The sequence below is a fragment of the Pinus tabuliformis genome, chromosome 7, assembly GCF_031772625.1.
Source record: "Pinus tabuliformis cultivar Carrire ecotype Pingquan chromosome 7, CPIR1, whole genome shotgun sequence".
Classification (NCBI taxonomy): Eukaryota; Viridiplantae; Streptophyta; class Pinopsida; order Pinales; family Pinaceae; genus Pinus; species Pinus tabuliformis.
Window position 1 is genome coordinate 779,764,485 of NC_142293.1, and position 23,516 is coordinate 779,788,000.

Consider the following 23,516-nt stretch of genomic DNA (forward strand, 5'->3'; position numbering starts at 1 on the left):
TAAGAGGGATCGAGAGGTTCACTTCAAGGAGTTGAGAAAACTCAGATAGACAAGGCATCCGAAGCATTATATGTCAATGTTTTTGAGGGTCTTAGTCATGGTACGTTACTTTTCAAATTCAAGGAGAGTATACAAATTTTTGGAGGGATTGATAGATACATTGAGGAGACTGGTGAAGTCACGCAAACCATCTACTCTTTTAGAGGTGGTATCTTGCCCTCAAGATTTTCAGGGGTCTATTCCCAAGATTCAAGCTCCATTTCCTTCACACACTCCCTACCCTCAGAATGGAAGTAATACTAAAGCACCCATAACGTAGAGAGCAGCCCAAGGGTGTTGTTAGTTGGATGATGAGACCATGAGAGAGCTCAGGAGGAGGAGGTTATGTTTTACATGTCGAGATCCTTGGGCACCAGGCCATCAATGCACAGTGAGCAAGGCTCATTACATCGAGGTCTTCTCATATAGTGGGTAGGAGGATGGTGTTGGGTTGGAGTTTGGTGGAGGTGACATCAAGGATCCAACAGGGAGGGGACCACCACCACCACCAGCATAGGGAGGAGCATATTTTGCACTAGCCAGGGGATTCCTAGCTTCTTTATGCGAGATTTCCAAATTTTTTACCATGAGGATTAGGTATGTGGTAAGGGCAACGTGTCTCAGCTTTAGTAGACAATCAGGAAACCCAAAATTTTATTGATTCCCATATGGTCTAGAGGAGGGGCATCACCAATGAAGATTTTGAGGTGTTTTCAGTCCTAATAACAGAAGAAAAAACTATGTAGTGCACTCAATATGTTCTTGCATTAACAGTGCCAGGTGTCCAATGGTTGTATTCCCTTGGTCGGGTTACCAATGATTAGAAGTAGATTGGGATGGATTTTGTTGGGTCATATGACAAGCTTATGGTTCTTTAGGGCATGCATTTGTACCTCGCTTAGATAGTTTCAGACCACAGGATGGAGGCCAAGTTCAGACATGGAGACATATCATGGGTAGTAGAGCTAAGGATTTCATAAGCTGGGGGGAAGGCGAAGCCACCACATCTAGATATACATGCACTATTGGATAGATATCCAGTATTCTTTGGAGATATATTGCTAGGATAGCCACCTGACAGGGTATTTGAGCACACTATAGAGTTGGACCTTGTCATGCAGGTAGCAATTACCACACCCTATAGGAATCCCAAAGCCTATAAGGATGAGTTTGAGAGGGCCATCAAGGAGCTATTGGAATTGGGAAATATCACATCAAGTTCTAGTCCATTTGCTTCTTTCATTTTGTTGGTGAAGAAGAAGGATGGGACTCTTTACATGTGTGTTGACTACAGGGCCCTCAATAAGAAAACGCTAAAGAACATGTATCCCATTCCATGTATCGATGAGTTGATGGATGAGCTTAGGGGAGCCAAGTACTTCTATAAGATAGATTTGAGGTCATGATATCATTAGATTTGGGTGAAGGATCTTGACATCCCACAGACAAATTTTAAATTTCATCATGGAAATTTCAAGTCCCTGGTCATGCCTTTTCGCTTGATCAATGCACCAACTACATTCGAGTCGTGCATGAACCATGTGTTTAGAGGGTAGGTGAGGAGGTTTGTACTAGTATTCTTTGATGACATATTTATTTACAATACGACATGAGAAGAGCACCTGCAACACTTAGAGATAGTCTTGTGTATATTGGAGGAGCAACAGTCCTATGCTAAGATGTCCAAGTGTAAGATTGGGCTGACAAAGATGCTTTACTTGGGACACATCATAGGTGCATATGGGGATAAGTTGCATGAGGAGAAGATTCGAGCAATTCAAGATTGGACAGAGCCTCGAGATGTGACAATGCTGAGATGATATTTTGGCATTTGTACCTATTATCATAATTTTGTGAAGGGCTTCTCTCAGTTGGCAGTGCCCCTTAATAATATATCTAAGAAGGGGGATTTTTCATTAACAGAGGGACCTCAAGAAGCATTTTATCACCTCAAGGAGGTGATGAGTTATTTCCCATTATTGGAAATTCGATATTTTACACTGCCTTTCACATTTGAGTATGATGCATCAGATGTGGGGATCGAGGCAGTCTTGTCCTAAGGAGGTCACCCCATTGCTTTCCAGAACCAAAACATCGTACCCCATGATATGTCATATTTCATTTATGACAAGGATATTTTGGCCATAATGCATGAGTTGGGAAAGTTTAGATATTACTTGTTGGGGAATCGATTTCGGGTGAAGATGGATCACAACAATATTTTCCATTTCATGGGGCAGCAGAGGTGGGTCAAAAAGGCACAGGCCTATGATTTTGATATTGAGTATGTGTGGGGGAAGAACAGTGTGGTGGAAGATGCACTATCCAGGAGACAAGTAGGACTTTCCCCCATGAGCATTTCTCATGATTGGAAGGCTTAGTTATTGGTAGAGTACTCCAAGGATCATCGGGCATGCGAAATCTTGGAGGGAGATATGCAGATGAGCGATACAGGGTGTTGGATGAGGTTATTTATTATAAAGGGTGCATATTTTTGGTTTGAAGATCCCAGTTGAGGGAGTGCATCCTTTGAGCAACTCATTATTCTCCTTTGTTTGAGCACGAGGGGTTTAGGAATACTTATATGGTAATGAGAGAGAGCTTCATTTGGAAGGGACTCAAAGGAGACATGTTGAGGCATGTGCACGAGTGTGAAGCTTGCCATAGGATCAAAGGAGAGTTGAACCATCCATCATGATTGTTGCAGCCTCTTCCCATCCCTGAGGGGAAGTGGGAGAGTATCTATATGGATTTCATCAACAGACTTCCCTCAGTGCAAGGGAAGGATTGTACTTTTATGGTGATCAACTGGTTGACCAAGTTTTCACACTTCTTTACCATATCGACACGATATTTAGCCTCATAGGTGGAAAATTTGTTCTTTAGGGAGGTTTTTCGTCTGCATGACTTCCTAAGACTATAGTCAGTGACTGAGATAGTCGATTCATTGGAGGATTTTGGCAGGATATTTTGAGGCTACTCGACACCAAGCTCACCCCAAGCACCAGCTATCATCCATAGACTAATGGCCAGATAGAGAGGGTGAACCAGTAGCTAGAGGGTTGTCTCAGGAACTATGTGCCAATGCAGTAAAGGGCTTGGATTCGATGGTTGCATATAGGAGAGTATTGTTACAACACCACCCATCACATTTCCATTCATATGACTCCTTTCCATGCTTTATATGGTTATGATGCTTTGTCTTTTTCTGACCATTGTTTTGGAGACAATATGGACCCAAAGGCTAAGGATTTGATCCTAGAGAGCCAAGATATCTTGAAGGCTATAAAGGATGACATATAGACAACCCAAAACCAACAGAAGATGTATGTTGACCAAAATCAAGTAGAGAGGCATTTCGAGGAGGGGGACTGTGAGGCAGGCAAGTTCCCTCTGTAGACAAAGGTAACCCCTCTAGCCCTAGAGTGGGTCTAGTCACAACAAAGATAATACCAAAGCAAATTTCCTTAGAAATTTGATGCCATTAAGGTTTAACTTCAAACTATCGTTTAATGAAGTCCCTATTTTGTTACTCCATCTCTCGTTCTTCTAATCACTTGTACCTGAAAACAACATGCAGAGCGCAACGACAAACGTAATAGAGTATGACAAAAACTATCTACTTAAAGAGTCAAGGAGGTTCAAGCTATCATTACACAATTCAACATACTATATAGGAAATAAGCTATTGATTTATATTAATGTAAATCAAAGTAGAACTTACAACCAACCATTGACGTCATAAGCCTCCTTGAAGGGTCCTATTAGCATGTCTCCATAAGCACTCACTTATAGAATGTCTCCCAAAAGATGAATAACTCTCTCTCCTACCCAAAAGGCTAATGCTAGAAAATTCTTACAATCAAGAAAAATCCACTCAAAACCATCCTAAGCTAAGTTATATGAGAGGCTATTTCCACACTCTAGCAAAACTCTCTACTTTTACTATTGAATTATTGAGCTCTGAAGCTAGCTGATCTCAGCCATGGAGGAAGTATTTATAGGCAGAGGAACTTCCATAAATGATGGGAGAAAGAGCTTATCTCTTTGAGAGGTTGCAAAAAAGGTGGAACATCCATCCCAAAGGAGAGAGGCGAGCTCATCTAATCCAACAGCCAACCCTGGGACCGCCCATGAAGTTGTTACACTTCAAAGCTTCGACGAGTTGTTTAAAAAACTTGCCAAAAATAGCTCGTCACGAGTGCAACAAAAAGACAAAGCAAAGAATTCACTAGGGCTTGTGAAACCTTAGCCATCTTTGCGGGTGGAACAACTGCTGTCCCGTGATGACCCAAAAAACATAGGTAAAAAGGGTCTGCTCCAAGAGTAGTGAACTAAAATATTATTCCTAAGATGACAAGGAATACATTGACACATAATTTGTAACATGACACAAGGTAGATGTCAATAACATGGACCGGCAATGTCCAGAATCAGGGAATACGGGGTCGGTGACAAATTACTATGTAACAAATGCCCCCTAAAGCATGAAGGCCGAGAGAGTGGGAGGGATGAAATGCCTTATGAATCCATGACTGAAACAAAATACCATCATAGAGAACCTACAAATGCAAGTACAACTGATATCTCTGATACATGAGTACATAGTGAAAGGAAATACATGTGCATAAGGTATGGGGGCAACCATCCCTAAGATAAACATAAATGATCTCTGGTATTGATGGAGTGATCCAATCAAAAGGACCATATGAAAGAATTAGGTATGGTCATAGCCATCCAATCAAAAGAGTCATGTATACAATCATGAACGAATCCGCACAACCTGGACATGTTTAATTAGAGCCCACGGTCTTAAATCCCAACCCAATCATGGTACAAATCCTAATATGCGAATACATGTGCTGAAGTCAAACATACTAGAAAACTACTTGACTACCGGTCAATGATGTAAACCGTTAACAAGTGCGAGGGAGACCACCAGTAATGTCAATGGTACTCAAGGTACTACTAGTACAGTCCACGAAGTGTGAAGAATGATCTGAAGTCAAACATCCATGAAATCATCTGATTGAAGGCTAATGATGAAAACCTATTGTCGAATGTGAAGAACTTTCCATTAGGGTATACAACCTCTAAGGTACCAGAAAGGAGTCTCTAGACGAACTTCCCAGATAATGAGCTCAAGTTGACAAGAAGCAATTGGTGGAAGGAGGGCCATAATGTTTCCACATCATCAACGTGAGATAAAGGAACAAGATAAATGTGGATGAGACAGATAATATGAGGAAGGTGTGTAAGGATACAAACTGCAGAAGGATTAAGCTCTTGAACATATTGGTGACACGACTTTGGAGTTTGGCAGCATTTCGATACCAAGGGACCAAAGGTCATGATGATGCAGCAAGGATCACATGGAATGTGCCAAAATGGATAACCCAAAACCGGGAAGGCCAACAATAAAGTGAGGATATCTGAACCCAACATGAAGCAAAAAGAGTGTCGATGTTCAAGAATGACAAGCTGCCGTAATAATTAATACAATTAGTAGAATACTTCCAAATTTTCCCCCACCATTTTTGGCGAGTACACCAATTATTTTTGAAACACAAGCTTGAAGGGGATAGCATATGCTTGTAATATAAGTTTTTCCTTTAGAAAAAGCCAACCTAGTAAGTTCTAATGAGCCCTAGGAAGGAGAAGCTCAGTCTTGTCATAATGACAAGTCCAATGTCATCATGGTTTAATGAGTCTGACATAGGTAAGACTCGGAATCTTTTTCATATTTAGATAGTTTGAAAAAGACATAGAAAATAAAACTCCAAAGGTCCCTTTTCGTAAATTTGTCCCCCGAATCTAAAAAGGTATAAAACAATACCCAAGGGAACCTATTGACCATGATAGATCAATGTATACCCTTTTCGTAAGTAATCTATCCCAATCCGTAAAAGGGGTAAACTTATACTGGATAGATGATGCTTCGTAGCCTTTAACGAGTTCAAAGCGATAAGAGCTCAACAATCTTTTCATGTTTCTAGAGTCAAAAAAGAGCCTAAAGAATGACTCCAAAATGTATTTTTTGTGTTTTTATCAAGTCCAAAAAAGTATAAAATAAAACTTGTAAACCATCATCACCAGAGTCTTTGGAACTTGTTGCTGCACAAAAAGAAATTGTAAGGTCTGTTTTTGACATAAATAGGCATAAAATATCCAAAAATAGAGCTAAAACCCTAATTTAAAACCCTAATTAGCTAAATAGAGCTTATAAGAGGGCCTAATTGGTGGAAAAAACAAAATACTGTTCACTTCTACCTTAGAGTAGAAAAAATATACTGTTGTGTACTGCAATTTTGACAACTAATTGGAGGCGTTCCAGAAGCTTGTTTGTGAATCCGTTCGGTCCCGGTAGGCACGACACCCTTTTCCTATATTTTTTGATAGAATGCATCTCATTTTTGAAGTGTTTAGCTATGATTTAGAGGAGGTTTGTGGACGGGAGTGTCCGTAGCAGTTGGCGCGGGTTCCCAACTCGGGACCGCGAAGACCCAGATTTTCCAATGGAGTGAAAATGAACTCTTCACGACTGTACACGAAACGGTCATGAAGAGCCCTATTTTTCTGAACCGTAGATTCTGAATCAGCACACCTATTTGAAAAACAAGCATGACGAATGCCGAGAACCAAAATTCCTCAAAATTTAACCAATTTCTTAGGAGTTTAAACACAATTATGGCATTTATAATTGAATATTTGCGTGTTTGCAGGGAGAAAAGCATGGTGATCGAATGGAAAGAGCGGGAACATAGCAATGATGATGTATTGGCCATGGGGGATCCAAATTTCTTGGATGTGCTTAGGAATTACAGGCTTTTGAAATTCTTCATGGTATCATGCCTGAGAGCACAACCCGATCTACTTCAGTACCTGGTTGGAGCATGGGATCCAAATGAAGGGAGATTCAACATTCGGGGGCAGGAAATAGAAATCAATCCCAATGACATCTATTTCCTGATAGAGTTATCATGGAGGGGAGAAAGACCCCGAATGATAGGTACCTAAATCACAGGAGAGACGATGGAAATGCTCATCGGGAGAATGTTTCTAGAAGCCCAAAAACTAGACATGGGAGGTAAACTAAAAATTGCAACAGTAGCTGACTTGCCCTTTCGAGTCCTCCTCTCCACTATCACTAGAGCAGCTAGTTCGCAGGCCCTGCATGAGGCCACCAAGACTGAACTTCAGTTGGCCGCTGACTGCCTAAACCCACTGTATTCAACTGGGCCGAGGCAATAGCAGACAACCTCAAAAGGCAACGAAAAAAATGTCAGTGAGGTGATACTAAATAGTTTGGATATATCTCCATCCTTGTACCATTCATCCTGGAATGGTTTCCCATCTTTCAGAGACAGAAAGTGTTCATGGCAAGGCCGCAACCATGAGAGCCACAGATCAGTCGTTTGGTTATATTGATGCCTCGAGGAGATGGCTACCAACAGATTTCATGGAGACTAGAGTTCTTCGAGTGGCTATATCGCCAACTCGTTGTTGCAGAGGACTGGTCATATGCTGGGACAAACTTCAGGGGTGATGCAGACCTAGTACTCCCTCCTAGGGAACACTGGGATGATAGAGGTAACAAACTCAATTTTTTTATTTTTAATGAGTTTTATAATCTTTTATTATTTTTTATATATATGTCTTGATCATTATATTTCAATCTTATAGATGTTGGACCGAAAAGACCTGCAGGTTTATCTCCCATTTCTCACAGAGTCGAGAGGGAGTTTGAGCTACTCCTCCTGGTGGAGATGTAGAGGATGACGTTACCTGAGACCTATAGGGCTTGATAGAGGAGATCCTGAGCTACACAGGATTTGAGGATGTCCTTCGATGGTACTAGTGACACGCAGCAGGGGTGTTGAACATGACCCACCGACTGCTTAGATGTGTCATCCGAGAAGTGGTGTGCTATAGAGAGCATCATGCAGATTAGACCCCTAGGTTTATTTTCTATAATTTTGAGAGACATGTTGTCTCATGATGTTGTTAGAGTCGGTCTGGTCATCCCTCCATCAGAGATCAAAACTCTTTTTGCATTTCATGTTTAGGTGTCCCATCGCTTTCGATCACTTGCATTTCGCTAGGGGCTTGCCATTGTCTGACGGAAGGGTTTGGTGTTCTTGTTTCCCTCATGCTTGTACCTGCCCGGGCTAGTCAAAATTTCTCTATGTTCATCAAAGTTCATTTCAGTCATTCATAATCATTATGCTATTTTGGTCAAAAAGATTTATTTTAAGAGTCTAGGTCTAGTGGTTGGTCTTCAAACATGTCGAATAATGCCCGCAAGCCATGAGGATCATCAAACACATGTGAGGACATTTCTTGTTCAAAACTCTGTTTTGAGTAAGAAATTGTCGAATTCATTTTTTATAATATTGTTCCGCCATGGAGTTTTCAAAGAAGGCTCTGGTTTTCCTTTTCCAAACATCAATGCCTATATCCCTGCAAAAATTCAACCAATTTCATCATTTTGAGTCCAGAAAATCAATGAGAAAGCCAAAGGACAGAGTTTGATTAAATGACAAAGTGCCATAGTCAAAAAAATTATGAAGGGAGTTTTTTGAAGAAGTAAAACTTTAAATCATCTCTTGTCAAGATATTTCAAAACTATTTATCCCTTTGCAACAAGTGTCTTTCATAATCCAAGGGAGAAATTGTGTTTAGAAAGTGCAAGAGAAAAACAGTGAGTGGAAGAGGCCGATTGTGTGACTTGGAGGCAGCACGACGCATATAACAGGTCGCGCGATGCACATAGAGTGCACGGCGCACTGGGAGTTTTCACCCAGTGTAATTTATAACGGGCGTGGCGCATATAGCCTCAAGCCCGAAACTTGCTTGGAATTTCACCAATTCGCCCATACCTTGCATGAATTCACCAGGTAGGCCCTCATTTTTGTTGTTTCTTTGAATTTGGTGATAAGTGTGAGTGGTTTATGGGTGGTATAATTTGAAACAAAATCTAAATCCTCCCTTTAAAATACATTCAAAGGAAATTTCATGTGGGGTCTTGACTTATTGATTGGTCGCCAAGGACTCTCCCCTTTCCCCATTTCCTTTTTGTTTCCTCATTTCACCCCCCCCATCAAGCTCATCAATCCAACATTGCATTCAAATCCTAAAACTACTAAGCCCCTCTTCCCTATCCCTCCACTCATTGGTCAATGTAAACCCCAAAACCCTACCTTATAAAATCCCCAAACCCTCCTACATATCCTTGAACAAAATTCCCCCCCATAACCCCTATTCTCATCATATTATTCCCCTTCCTAACACTCCCTTTTTACATTGTTCCCCTTGGTGGTAGCTATCATAACAACACCTAGTTTCACTACCATCATCAAAGGATGACAAATTTTTGGCACAACACAGGTTTTTTCTCCCTATGGCGCGGTGCTTAGGATTGGGAGCTCCAAATCACAAATGGTTTTCATTTTTGGATTCAGCATGAAAAATCATGCCTGCTGGTCCATGGGCCAAAAGTTTGGGTAAGTTTTGAGTCCCCAGGAGGTCAAAAACACCCTAAAAATGACCTCTCTACCCCTAATTTCACACACAGAAAGCAGTCTTGGGAGATTGAGGTTTTGGAGGGGAAAATGGGCACCAAATTTAGAAATTCCACTTGGGTTCGAAATTAGACAGGTAGGGCTTTCCAAAAAGCACACTTGGGCTCAATTTGGACTTTAGAAAGTGCCTCAAAATCATCACCAAATTAGCGCGGCACATAGAGAAATTGGCACTGCACATAGAGGTTTTTGGCCCAATTTTTCACCTTCCAGCTCAGAAATTCGGCAAGTTTGACTTGTTTTCCTTTGTGATGTTATTTTTGACTTATCTTGATGTAATTGAGTAAACATGATGTAATTTTGGCACTTATTTAATTTTTCTAGAAGATTCATTCACCAAAGTGTGAAAATTTAATGAATGAATCAGTTTCCTACCTTATAGGGGCAAGTTGTTTTGCTTACCTAGATTTTAGTGTTTTGTTTAGAATTGGTTGAAACAGCTCCTAGAAGGATGAGCTGGACCCCTAGAGGCAAGGGAATAGGTTGGATTGTCTATATTATGTAATTTCTAAGTCATTTTTAGGGTTGGACTCTTGGGAAAATCTTGGCACTCTATTGTACATTCACTTCTGCATTTTTGGCTAAGTAAAGACCACGGTTTTGCAGCACTATTTGTGATCCATGTGGTTTTATGTTTTGATGGTGTGCCTCTCTGAGTAATTGTAAGTTTATCTAGCATTATGTGTATCATTTTCTTGTTTTCTCTTCTGGATTTGAAAAGAATGAGTGATTAAGGTGGAATCCATAACTGTTATGCTCTGCCTTTGAATTTGTTTAAATTTTCATGTTTTCTTCAGTTTAAGGATAATCCTTGAGACTCTCTTGCTCTCCTTAGCTCCTCACCTATTTGATCTACCCATCTCACTTGCTTTAAAGCATCAAAACAATTGCCTTCCTTGCCCCAATCAGACCTCTGAAGAAACTGTGCCTCATCCCCGAGGCTAAAATTGCCTTTCCCATTTTTTCAACAAAACCCTCAAAAACTCAAATCAAATCCTTTGTACTTAATACCTAGCCTAAAATCAGTTGCTAAATCAGTCATCTCGAGCCCCATTGCTTGTCTTTTTCCGAGATCGACCCGGAGAGAGCCCTCTCCTGTCCTCATAGGGCTAGCTACGAGGCTGAGCGTGGTTTGATGTGGACCTAGAACCTTGTCTTTTCAACCCGAGACAAATCTAGGCTCTAACAGATGTAATTTGAACACATATTTTTTCATAACTACGATGTGCAACAAATGATATCTATATATATATATATATATATATATATATATATATATATATATATATATATATATATATATATATATATATATATATATATATATATATATACATATATGTTTTGTTTTATGAACTTATTATGTCTCAATGTTTACTTTTACAAATGTCACAAATGTCTATCTAATACATGATTTGCCAATGCATCTATTAATGTATTTACTATTCTAGGGATATGCTAATATGTAATGAAATTGAAATTCCTTTCTAATAAATGAATGCGTAAATAAAACCTTAAAATCTGAGGGTTTCTGATGGAATAATGCCCGTTGAGCTGGAGAAAAACAAGTTGTGAATCTAGATTTAGATCAAGGTGCAAATATTGAGGGAAACAACCTTAGTCAATAGCTCAATAACTACACTATATTCAGTGACATTGTTCATAGTACATCCTAGACAAACACCTTGAAGACCCACCAACTCACCGTAAGGATCATAGATAACCCATGACGCGAAGCAAAGATTCTGAGTACTGTGATAGGCACCATCAGTGAAACTGACATAAGGTGTGATAGACATCTGCATCAGAAGCAGAAGGACACAATAAGCGAAAAATGCTCACACACAAAGCTAAACACATACAAAAATGAAGACACACTTATGTACATAGAAATGCACGAAAGACTCATGCATAATACTTCTTGAGATAAAGCTCGTTTCGGGGCTTATCTAAAGGATTTCCTTCATAAGCAATCAGCTCATAGGCACCTTTTAACAAAACATGTTGTATAATGTAGGGCCCATGCCACATGGGTTTGAATTTTCCTGCCCCCATCTTGTCATGAGCTTGATCATACAACAGGACTAAATCCCCTTCAATGAAGGAATGTGGGTTAACTGTCTAATCGAGGTGAGCTTTCACTCGCTTCTTCTATGCCTCAATGATCAATGAACCAAGTCGACGAGTCTCATCAAGTATTTCTAATTAAAGAAGATGCTCCTCCACCAGAGTGGTATTTGGCAGTAATTCCATAGCTAATTTGAGAGAAGGAATTTCACATTCAATTGGAAGGGTAGCTTCTAGACCGTAAACTAGCTGAAATGGTGTAAATATGATAGCATCCTTAATCGAGGTTCAGTAGGCCCATAAAGATGAAAGCAACATTAAATTCCAATTGGACTTATACATAGCAATGGTACGCTGAAGCATGGTAACCAACACTTTGTTTACTTCTTTGACTTGGCCATTGGACTAAGGATAATATGGTGTTGAACTATCGTGACGCAAGCCCAACTGAGATGTCAAGTTGGCCATCATGTAGCTATGAAAATGAGAGCCATGATCTATAATGATGGCTTGAGGGACTCCGAACCTGGCAATCACATGATTGAATAGAAATTGAGCAGTTGTGTTACCGTCGTTAGACAATGTAGGCATCGCTTCGGCCCATTTCGTAAAGTAATCAATGACAACAATGATATACCCATGCCCCCCGGCATAGTAAGGTTTACAGGTCATAAAATCAATGCCCCACTTTGTAAAAGGGCAAACGGTAATGACAGGATGCAAAAGAGTAGGCGGCACATGCATCTTGCACTGATAAGTTTGACATGCATGAGAGGAATGGATGACAAGAATACAATCCTTGAAAATGGATGGCCAAAAGTAACCATCATGAAGAATATTTTGAGTAGTGGCATAACCAGACATATGACTACAACAAGCACTAGAGTGATAGTCATTTAAGACTTTCTCAACTTCCTCGAGGGTTAAACAATGATGGAGAATAAAATCAAATCCGACATGGTATAACGTGTCTCCAATAGTACGATATTGTTAAGAATGATGGAAAATGCATCATCGAGCATCCTTAGACAAGTCGGAGTGAAATGAAGACATCTGGAGGTAAACGATGATATCACTGTACCAAGGATCGAGGGTACTAATAAAGAAGAGCGTATCGTCTGGAATGTGGTCCTCTATCTGAGAGGGAGTGAAAGCAAATGGTAAAGAGAAAATCAACTCAATGAAAACCGGTGACTTCTTGGATTTGGCAGTAGTGAACTCCAAATCAAACTCTTGGAGGATGACAATCCACTTGGAGTATTTTCCCCCCAGCAATTGACGTGACAAAATATATGTCATTAGGTTGCAATCAGAAATCACATTTGTGGTATGAAACAAAATGCAATGACGATAATGTTGAACAACTTGAATGGCTTCCGAGGCCAACCTCTCGACATAAGCATAGTGAGTCTTGGTGTCAAGAAGGTTGCTGCTAAGATAATATATGACATGCTCGGAACCATCATCGTCGTCCTGTACCAGAACCATGCCAATGGTACTATCAGTAGCAGCTAGATAAAGCGAGTAATCATGGTGATAGTTAGGTGGATGCAGCAAAGGAGCAGAAACAAGAAGAGTATTGAGTTTCTCAAATGACTTTTTGGCAATTTCATCCCAATTGAATGGAATGCCATGCTTAAGTAGATGTGTATAACCTTTACGGACCTAAGCATAGTTAGGGATGAAATGATGCAAGAAATTAGCCTTCCTTTATAGACTTTACAGCTGGTGCAAAGTAGCAGGAGGCAAGAGATTCAAAATAGCTTCGACCTTGAGTGGATTGAGATGAATACCCTCCTTAGAAACGACAAACCCAAGGAGTCTGTTGAACTCAATGTAGAGGACACATTTGTGTGAATTGAGATGAATATTATATTGTCTACAATGAAGAAAAATCTGACAAAGGTGGTTTGAATGGTCTGCACATTTAGCTAAATGAGCAAGAAGATCATCCAGATAAGGCTAAGCAATGTGTCTAATATCATAAAAAGCATAGGACATTTCTCTTTGGAAAGTCGCACTAGCATTCTTGAGACCAAAAGGAAGCCTTTTATAAGCAAATGTACCCCATGAATAGATAAAGGCAGTCTTGTGTTGATCAATAGGTAAAATATTGATCTAGTTATAGCCACAAAAGCCCTCCATAAAGGAGAATATTTCACTCCTAGCACAGTCATAAATAAGTTGGTCAATGAAGGAAGTGGGATAGTTATCTTTCAAACATGCACAATTAATATCATGATAATCAACACATACTCAAATAGTGCCCAGCATTTTAGTCATAGGGACAATGCTAGAGGCCCAGTCCATCAATGGAATAGGGTAAATGAACCCAACCTTGAGAAGTTTTTCGACCTCTCCTTTAATGGCAGCTATCTTTCTTCGGTTCATGAGATGTAAACATTGACGAACTAGTTTTGCATCAGGATACGTAGGGATCTCATGCACCACAATACTAAGATCTATACTGGGCATTTCTTCATACAACCAGGCAAACACGTCATGAAACTTTCAGAAGAGACTAGTGTAAATCTCGATTTCCTCGGGAGAACAAGTTAGTCCAATGTGAATATTTTCAACAATACCTGGTTTAACAGAGATGTCGATAAGAATGGTTTGCATGATATTTCCCATATTCCCTTCAGAAAAGAACTCATGAGTTAAGATGGGTGTCTGAAGTAGTTGAGGAGGAACATGGGAAACAAAATTACGTAGACATGAAGTCAATGCCCCAAAGCCAAGAAGAAACAAGCAACGATGATGACTATCAACCCAAGGAGGATCTTCAAAAGACAAATTTTGAAGAATAGCCTCATTAGAAGGAAATTTCTCTTGCAAAGGATCAGGAGAAGTGATATCTCCAGGCCAAGGTGATTGCACATACATGTCAAGAGATCTACTCAAAGGAGTAGAGTCAGAATAAGAAGTTGAAGCCGAGATTACTTCAACATAGTTAAGCTCAGCAGGGCTCAACGGCATAACATCACCCGAAGAATCTACCTGATCAAGTGGAGGAATCACCCAAGGAACAAGGTTAACCGAGATCACATTAATGGAGGTGACATTAGGAGGTGGGAGTGGAAAAATGCCCATGATAGTAGGAGCTTTAAAGAGCCCAACACCCACACTCTCATAAGGAATACTAGCATGCTCCACATACAGAACATTTCCCTCCGAGGAAGATGAAGCAAATAAGGACAACTGATCGGCCACAACAATTTTCCCCTGATGAGGAGAACGGAGTATGTGGAACAATGAAGAAGCAATGGCACACATAGCATACGTCCAACTTCATCACAGTAGAAGGTTTTAAGTCAGATTGGCATCGATAACTTCTACTTCGACATTGATTGTCTTGCCTTCCAAGGTGATAGGAGAACACGTGAGAATACCAATTGGATGAGAATATCTTCCATCAAATGCCTCTAGGGTATTCAGAGATTGACTCAAAGAGGGAGAACCAATGGCTTTCCAACAAGCAACAGACATGATGCAAGTTAAGTCTCCTTCATCGATAATAGTACGATGAATAGTCTTTGAGTTAATGACAACCTGGATAACAAAAGTGATCTGGTGAGGTAAACGTGGCACATGATTTTCAAGATAAAAAATAATGAACTTGGAATCAGCCGTATCAATTCCATCAATGGAGAATAGTAATGACTTCCATTGGGGAGGACAACTCTGGAGAGCCTCCAATGCAGACATATTTGAAGGAGCTTGGGCTAGATATTCAACAATACTATAGTGTTGTGAATCATGAGCATTGGGATTATAGTAGGATTTCTAGATAATCCCATTAGTAGGTGGTTCAATGACAGACTCATCACAAGGCCTTTCAATATGAAGAGGGTCAAAACTGGATGGGGGAACACTAGAAGGGGCTTTTGGTTTTTTCCCGATCGGTAGAGCATAATCTTTCGATCGAGTAGATATGTGAATAATATTAGTCCTGACCATGAAGACCTGATAACCAGATGAGGAAGAGGATTGAGGCTAGTCCAGCATTTGAGTTTGCTGAGAAGGAAAAGGTCATTTAAGCACAACGACAATCATTGAAGTCCCCTTAAGAAAACAACTTACCTCAGACTGTCGAGGAGAGTCTTTAGTGAAGTGATCCTAATCACAGATAAGAAAAGGATACTTAGGTTTGCGTTTAGAACCATCATCGGTAGGAGTCCTAGGGGTTTCTTTCTTTAGCATGTCAGACTTATTTTTACCTTTCCCTTTCTTCTTACCGTTTGAAGTTTTCTCCACCTTGGTGGACTGGATGGTGTTAACTTCTGAGGTTTTCCCAGGATTGGATGGAGATTGAGAAGTAATTTTAGTAGGAGCAATGGATTTCTGGTTCGCAGGAGTTGTGGAAGACTTTCGAGAAGACAAAGCAATGTAACCAATAACACCATTGACAGAAGGCAACGGCGAAGCTTTAGAAGTTCTAGGTCATAGAGCATTGGGAAAGATTTCATAAAGCATTCCAGATTGGGAATATACCAAATCAAGATATTGAGCACGTGTGATGGCTTGCTCTTCAATAACGCATTCCCTCATAGCAATGTCTCTGGCTATTGGACTCAAAAAAGAGGCAGTGAACCAATCAGTTAATAGCTGACCAGAAATCCAAAAGTTGATCAAACATTGACGCCTTCTCCATTCATGAATATGATCAGAGTAGTTGTGTCCTATTTCAGAGATGTAAGAAGATGCATTCCCATTTCATAGTGAATCGGTAACTGAAAATGCATAAGGAATGCCATTGCGAGAGAGTTTAAATCTTGGAAAGTTCCACGAGTGATTTCAATGTACCACTTTGCAGCAGAACTAGTAAGAGTCCTTTGGAAAAGATGGAGACGAATACAATCATCAAGCCATGAATTAGATGAACACCAAAGGTGATAAGTCATGACATGTGCCTGGGGCTCCTTTCCAGACTTGCCTCCAAACTCAAGATAGTCAATAGGGATCTTGGTTGGAACAGGTGGCCAATATAGATTATGAGGTATAAGATTATTTGTTAACTTCGACACATCAGGAAGTTCCAAAGTCACAAGAAAAGGTAATTGAGGATTGAAAGACATCATGGGTCTTTGATAAGGACCAACGTTAGGGTTCCAACCAGGGCCTTGTTTCCCCCATGGATCTTGTCCCAGAGGATTTTGTCCATAAGGGTTATAGTTCGATGGATTAAAACCATACCCTGGTTGTTGACCTAGATTTTGACCTCCAACAAACCATTGATTACCATCTTGATCAATAGGGGCAACATATGGTTGCTGAAAATTCTGATAAGGATTAACGTGAGATTGTTGATAGTGCTGATATGGATTACCTTGAGGTTTCCCTTGGGGTTGCTGAGGTATTTGAGGACCATACTGAAACTGAGGCCCAAACTGGGCTTGGAGCCAAGGTTGTATCGGATAAATAGGTTGAGTTTGGGGACTAGATTGAGATTGAGGTCCAGGTTGCATTTGAACACTAGGTTGACTAATAGCTGGATTGACTGGACCAAAAGGTTGTCATTGCTAAGCATTAGGCTGGCCTTGTTGGAACTGGGGCTGACCTAACTTACCAGAAGGTTGTCCTTGCTGAGTAGCAAGTAGACCTTGTTGGAACTGGGGCTGACCTAACTGACCAGATGGTTGTCCTTGCTGAGAAATAGGTTGGACTTATTAGAATTGAGGTTGACTGAACTGACGAGAAGGTTGTCCTTGCTGGGCAACATGTTGACCTTGCTAGAAGTGAGGTTGACCTAACTTACCGGAAGGGGGTCCTTAAGATAAAGGAGGTTGTCCTAAATAGGCAAAGGATGAACCCATTTGGGCTAAAGGTTGTCCCTGAAAGGGCTGTCCTTGTGAGCCCAAATGTTTCCTCTACTGACTTTAAGACTGACTTATCGAGGCATAATGTTGTCCCTGAACGGTTTATCCTTGTGAGCCGTGGTAAGTAGTGTGATTCCAGGAAATTGAAGGTGGAATTTGACTGTCAACTGGAGCCATCTGAGGAAGAGGTCTAGTATAATATATATGGGCTCCACGGTGATCGTAATAGTGTGGAGGGTTATGCTGAATGTACATTTAATGAGAACCTAGAGGGCTATAAGTCAAATTTTGAAGAAAAAGCATATATTGATCATACGATAATCCCCCTGGAATGGAATTCGAGGAGATAGGTACGTTACCTGTAGGTTGACTACCTCTAGATGCCAAAGGCGAAGGACCACCGTCAGCGGGTCTGGAAGATATCCCAGTAACAACAGTGACCACCGATGATGCGGTAACCACACTAACAGGAGGAGCCGAAGATTCCACACAAACAGTGGGCATCGATGACACAGATGTAACTGATGTAACATATGTTTGAGGAATGGAGGTTGAAGCCGACTGAGTAGACACAAATGGCCTTGAAGTCGGGACCATTGTACGAGACCATACAGAGCCCTAGTGTAGATATGTGGAACCAAGTATATTAGCGAGAGCACGATAGTGAAGCGGTAATGAAACATCTGGAGAGGTGTGGAAAGGGAAACCATCCAGAGGAAACCGATATTCGCCAGTCGACACAAGGCTCTCTTGACTACTAACAGGACTCAACTCATCCATGTCGCAAGTGGCCATAGGAACTGAAGAACTAGAGGGAGTAGATGGAAGATCCTCGTCTAAAAATTCCCAAATGTTGGGAGGAGTCTAATTGATACCAAAAGGTTCCCCGCTCGGAGCTCGAGTGGCAAGAGGCTAAACACTTGGAACAATAGCGAGAGAGCCAATAATAGATGATACCTCAGATGGGATGGGGGAAGAAGGCTCTCCATCACTTGCTAATGACGATGGAACAGATAAGTCTACCAGGATGGCCTAAACTCAAAAGACCAGGAGGGAAGATGTAGCTAAGAGGGCTTTAAATTCTTTTCAAGGGTATTACTAACAATGTGGCCAGAACTAATAGGTAGGATGTTATCATGGGAAAATAAATTTTATGACACTGGAACAAAAATTTGCCTTTTCATGTTTACAAAGTCTAGAAAAAGGACAAAAGATGACTCTACTATCCTTCTAAGTTTAATGAGCCTGAAAGGACAAGTTCTCGGATGATCCTTTTAATTTTAAAGAGTCAAAAGGGAACGAAAAACACTACTCTAGAATTCTAGGCAAAATATTTACCAGACAAGCGTGAACTCAAGAATACCTCCCAGCGAACAAACAAGTCCGAGCAAGCTATCTCCTCGAATGTTGTGTTCGGTGTATCATGTCTGCAAGGTATCTGACTCAGCTTCCTATGGATAATAGGATTACCACCTAGTGGGGTCTCCCATCATATACATGACGGTACAAGGAGCACAAGTCCGTACTAGTACTTATCGAATCACAAAAGCAGGAATCACCCAACCTTAGTGAAAACAATAGCCACTAGGTTTAACGATGTCAGAATATGTCTCTAGCCTAGACCTATAGATATAAGCATTAAGTTCCAATACGTTTTTAGATTAATTCAATCAGTATTAGTTGTTAATCTTGAATTAAATTTCAATTTCAAGGCCCTACAGAATGTATCTTCAAAAACCTCCTGGAATGCAACTAAATGAGTGAAGAAACCATTTCTTTTCAATGAACGACTAACAAAATAAAAGTGAGAGGTTCATTTCAAAGCAACCAAAGTGACAAGCAAGGAAATGCAAGCAAACCAACCAAGAGGGGAGAGAAATGCAAGCAACCTAATTAAGAAAATGAACAAGGCATCCTTCTCTTTTCAATTTCTAAATGGCAATAACTTACTAATGCAAAAGATTGTTCCTATTTCCTAACACAAGATGATTGCAATATTTTGATTTTTCAAATAAATGAGAAGCAAAAAAATGAAAAACTCAAAACCATACTAGTTTTAAGCCCTTTTCAAATGAAATCACTCAATGAATGAAGAGAAACATTTTACTCTAAAACGAATCAAAGACTCAAAACCAATAAGATATTTCTTTTTGCAAAACTGGAAAGCTTTCCCACTGACTGGGAAGCAATGTGATCTATGCCAAGTGTAGGAAGGAGACCAAACGAACAAGACTTGAAAATTTTGGTAACCAAATGTCACATACCAATCAAAAAGATGAAAAAACAATTAATAAAGAGAAGCCTCAAATAAATAAAGGGATCACGCCAAACACAACCCAAAGATCTGAACGAACAGGTAACCCAAGAAAAACTAACGTTTAAAGAAACCCTAAGGTAAATAGGTCACACAATTCGAAAGGAGAAGATTTAAGGGAAAGAAACCTGGAATAACATATCCTAGAAATCAACAATTTGAACATAGAAAAGAGGCAGGAGAGAAGTTCAGAAGGATAGGACACACTAGCCAATCAGCAAGAAAAACCTCAAAATTGAAACCTACAGGAATCTTTGCAAGCATAAAACTGACAACACGCACCGACAATGAAATGTCACACCTCCCTAACTAGCAACTTTTTGATGTCATCGCCTAAGTACACTAGTTAACAACACCGAGCTAATTTCAAAGCTCTTCGCAACTGTGAGGTTATTTAATCGTGCCAAACAATAGAAGGTGCAACTAATTAGATAGCACAAGCATGACTATCTTTGCGGCTGCCATAAAATAAACTACGAAAACCCTAAAACAAAGGAAAAATTCAAAAACCAGTTGAGTGAAAGCTAGACCTATCACTCATGACAAAGGGAAGACTACTAGGAGTAGTCAAAACAACCCATAACATGAATAATTCATCCCAAATGTCAAGGAGGAAATAAATAAGTAAAATCAAATCAAATCAAGGGACAAAAAACAAAGATCCCCAGTATGGTCACCAACTTGTGATGTAGGCTCTACAGATAGAGGCAACCCCTCTAGCCCTAGAGTGGGTCTAGTCACAATAAAGGCAATGCCAAAGTAAATTTCCTTAGAAAGTTGATGCCATGAAGACTTACTGTCAAACTATCATTCGATAAAGTCCCTGTTGTGTTTCTCCATCTCTCGTTCTTCTAATCACTTGTACCTGAAAACAACATACAGAGTGTAACCACAAACATAATAAAGTACAACAAAGGCTATCTACTTAAAGAGCCAAGGAGCTTCAAGCTATCATTACGCAATTCAACATATGATATAGGAAATAAGTTGTTGACATGTATTAATGTAAATTAAATTATAACTTAAAACCAAGCCTTGATGTCATAAGCCTCCTTGAAGGGTCCTGTCAGCATGTCTCTGCAAGCATTCACTTATAGATTGTCTCCCAAAAGATGAATAACTCTCTCTCCTACCCAAAAATCTAATGCTAGAAAATTCTTACAATCAAGCAAACTGCACTCAAAACCATCCCAAGCTAAGTTATATGAGAGGCTATTTCAATACCCTAGCAAAACACTCTACTTTTACTATTGAGTTCTTGAACTTTGAAGCTAGCTGATCTTAGTCATGGAGGAAGTATTTATAGGAGGAGGAGCTTCCATAAATGATGGAATAAAGAGACTATCTCTTTGATAGGTTGCACAAAAGGTGTAACAACCATCCTAAAGGAGAGAGGCAAGCTCATCTGACCAAAAAACCAACCCTAGGACCGTCAATGAAGTTGTTACACTTTGAAGCTTCGATGAGTTGTTTAAAAAACTTGCCAAAAGTAGCTTGTCATGAGTGCAACACAGAGATAGAGCGAAGACTTCGCTAGGGATAGTGAAATCTGGGCCATCTTCACAGGTGGAACAACTACTGTCCCACGATGACCCAAAAAACATAGGTAGAAAGGGTCTACTCCAAGAGAAATGAACTGAAAATTCTTCCTGAGATGACAAGGAATACATTGACACATAATATGTAACATGACACAAGGTAGATGTCAATAACACAGACTAGTTTTGTTCGGAATCAGGGAATGTGGGGTCGGTGACAAATTATTGTGTAACAGGGACTTGGTGTACCTTCCATGCCAACCTTACTGTCATTCCACACTGAAGAAAAGGGGGCCAAGAAACTGCAGCTGATATTATTTGGGCCCTTCAGGGTGATCAGGAGGGTTGGAGAGGTAGCTTACGAGTTGTAGCTACCACCAGGGAATAGGATCCACAAAAAGTTTCATGTGTCATGCCTCAAGAGGATGTTGGGGTAGCAGGTTACAACAAATGTGGAGTCACCTCCACTTGATGATGACATGCATCTGATTTTAGAGAAAGAAGCCATAATGGAGACCAGGGAGAGGAAGCTCAGAAGCAAGGTCCTCAGAGAATATTTGGTCCATTGGAAGAGTTTACCAGATGAGGATGCCACTTGGGAAGGGGAGCACATATTTTAGCATCCAACAATGAAGTTTCTTAGGGAAAAGAAAAATTTGGGAGGGGAGGACTATCATGTCCCTTTCTATATTGAATTTGGAACAAGATTAGCTATTATATTATGGGTCCAATTTGGGAGATAGTGGTTCCCATTGATTTTACTAGGAGATTAGGCTTAGGAAAAGTTATTTTTGTTTTGCTTATGTTGATGGTGTTGGACCCACCACATTTAGGGGATCTCCCACGTATGAAGTCCCCACTAGACCTCACACCGTTTGGTGTAGGAGTCTCATCCGGTATGATGGCCCAGTTGCCATTACCTTAAAGATATGCCTTAGCTCTTTCTTGTTAGCATGTGAGAGTGGTCTTCCTTGTCATTGAATAATGAGGTTCATGTGCCTCCTGACTGCTAGTGTTAATTATGTCAAAGTTATTTCAATGTAGAGGGAGAAGCTGGAAGTGAGTCTTTAGTCAAAAGGGAAGGGTCCCAACTCTGTTAGAGACACACAACATCGCAGGACATGCCCAACTTTTGATGTAGTATTCCAAACGGATGTGGTAGTCATAAACACAGAATGAAGAGATATCACGTACAACAACTAACGGAATAGTCTACGCGAGTGCGACAATTGTTATAACAAATTTGTGGGAATGATTTTGTCTAGTGTCTGGTGAGGTAGTCCACACGGGTAAGATAGCGTTAAAAATTTATACAACACATTTTCATAAGAATATGTATTAGAACAACCAAAAATATTCAACTGTCTTAACATGGGTTAAAGAAATAGGCATTATAAGTGTCCAAAGAATAGTCTACAAATAATTACAATACATGTGTGAAAATGTGTTGGCATGTTAACAACCTTATGAATTAAGCAAAAGTTCCAAGACACATCAGTACACCATATATCACTAAACCCATAAGCGGGGTGTTGGAGCCACTGCTCACTCCTCAAAGAAAATATTCAGACTCTCAAGGCTATGTGGGAGGAGCCAAGGTGAAAACTCCTTTGCATTTATAAATGAGGGGTATTTATAGCCAAGGTGAAAATTTCTTTGCATTTCCAAATGAGGGTTATTTATAGCCAAGGGTGAAACTGACCCTTGTGATTGTTCAACTTCCCTCATGACTGTTTCACTTACATGAATATTCAACTTTAGAGGTGGGTCTCTTAGACTTCCACATTACATTACATTACATTGATTATAACAGTGTGTCCCACAGTAGTGATGTGGCTGAGATGACTCATGACATGACTTGACATGATAGTGCTGGTATCTTAATGCCACTAGTGGTGTCCACATTGAGCTGCAGTGTTGCTGATTGATGGATGTGTTATTGGTGTATCATAGCTTCATCTTCGCATGACAAGGTGTGTGAAGTCTTCGATTGTCTTGTTGTTCACTTGATGTTTTCATGTGCATGTTCCTCCTGCGCTTGTACTTTGACATACTTCATGTGTTCATCCATTCACAAAAAAATATTATTGCATGCATTCATCATTCGTTCATTCACAAAATAATCTCCTCAAATGCACTCCTTGCTCTTGTGTTTGCG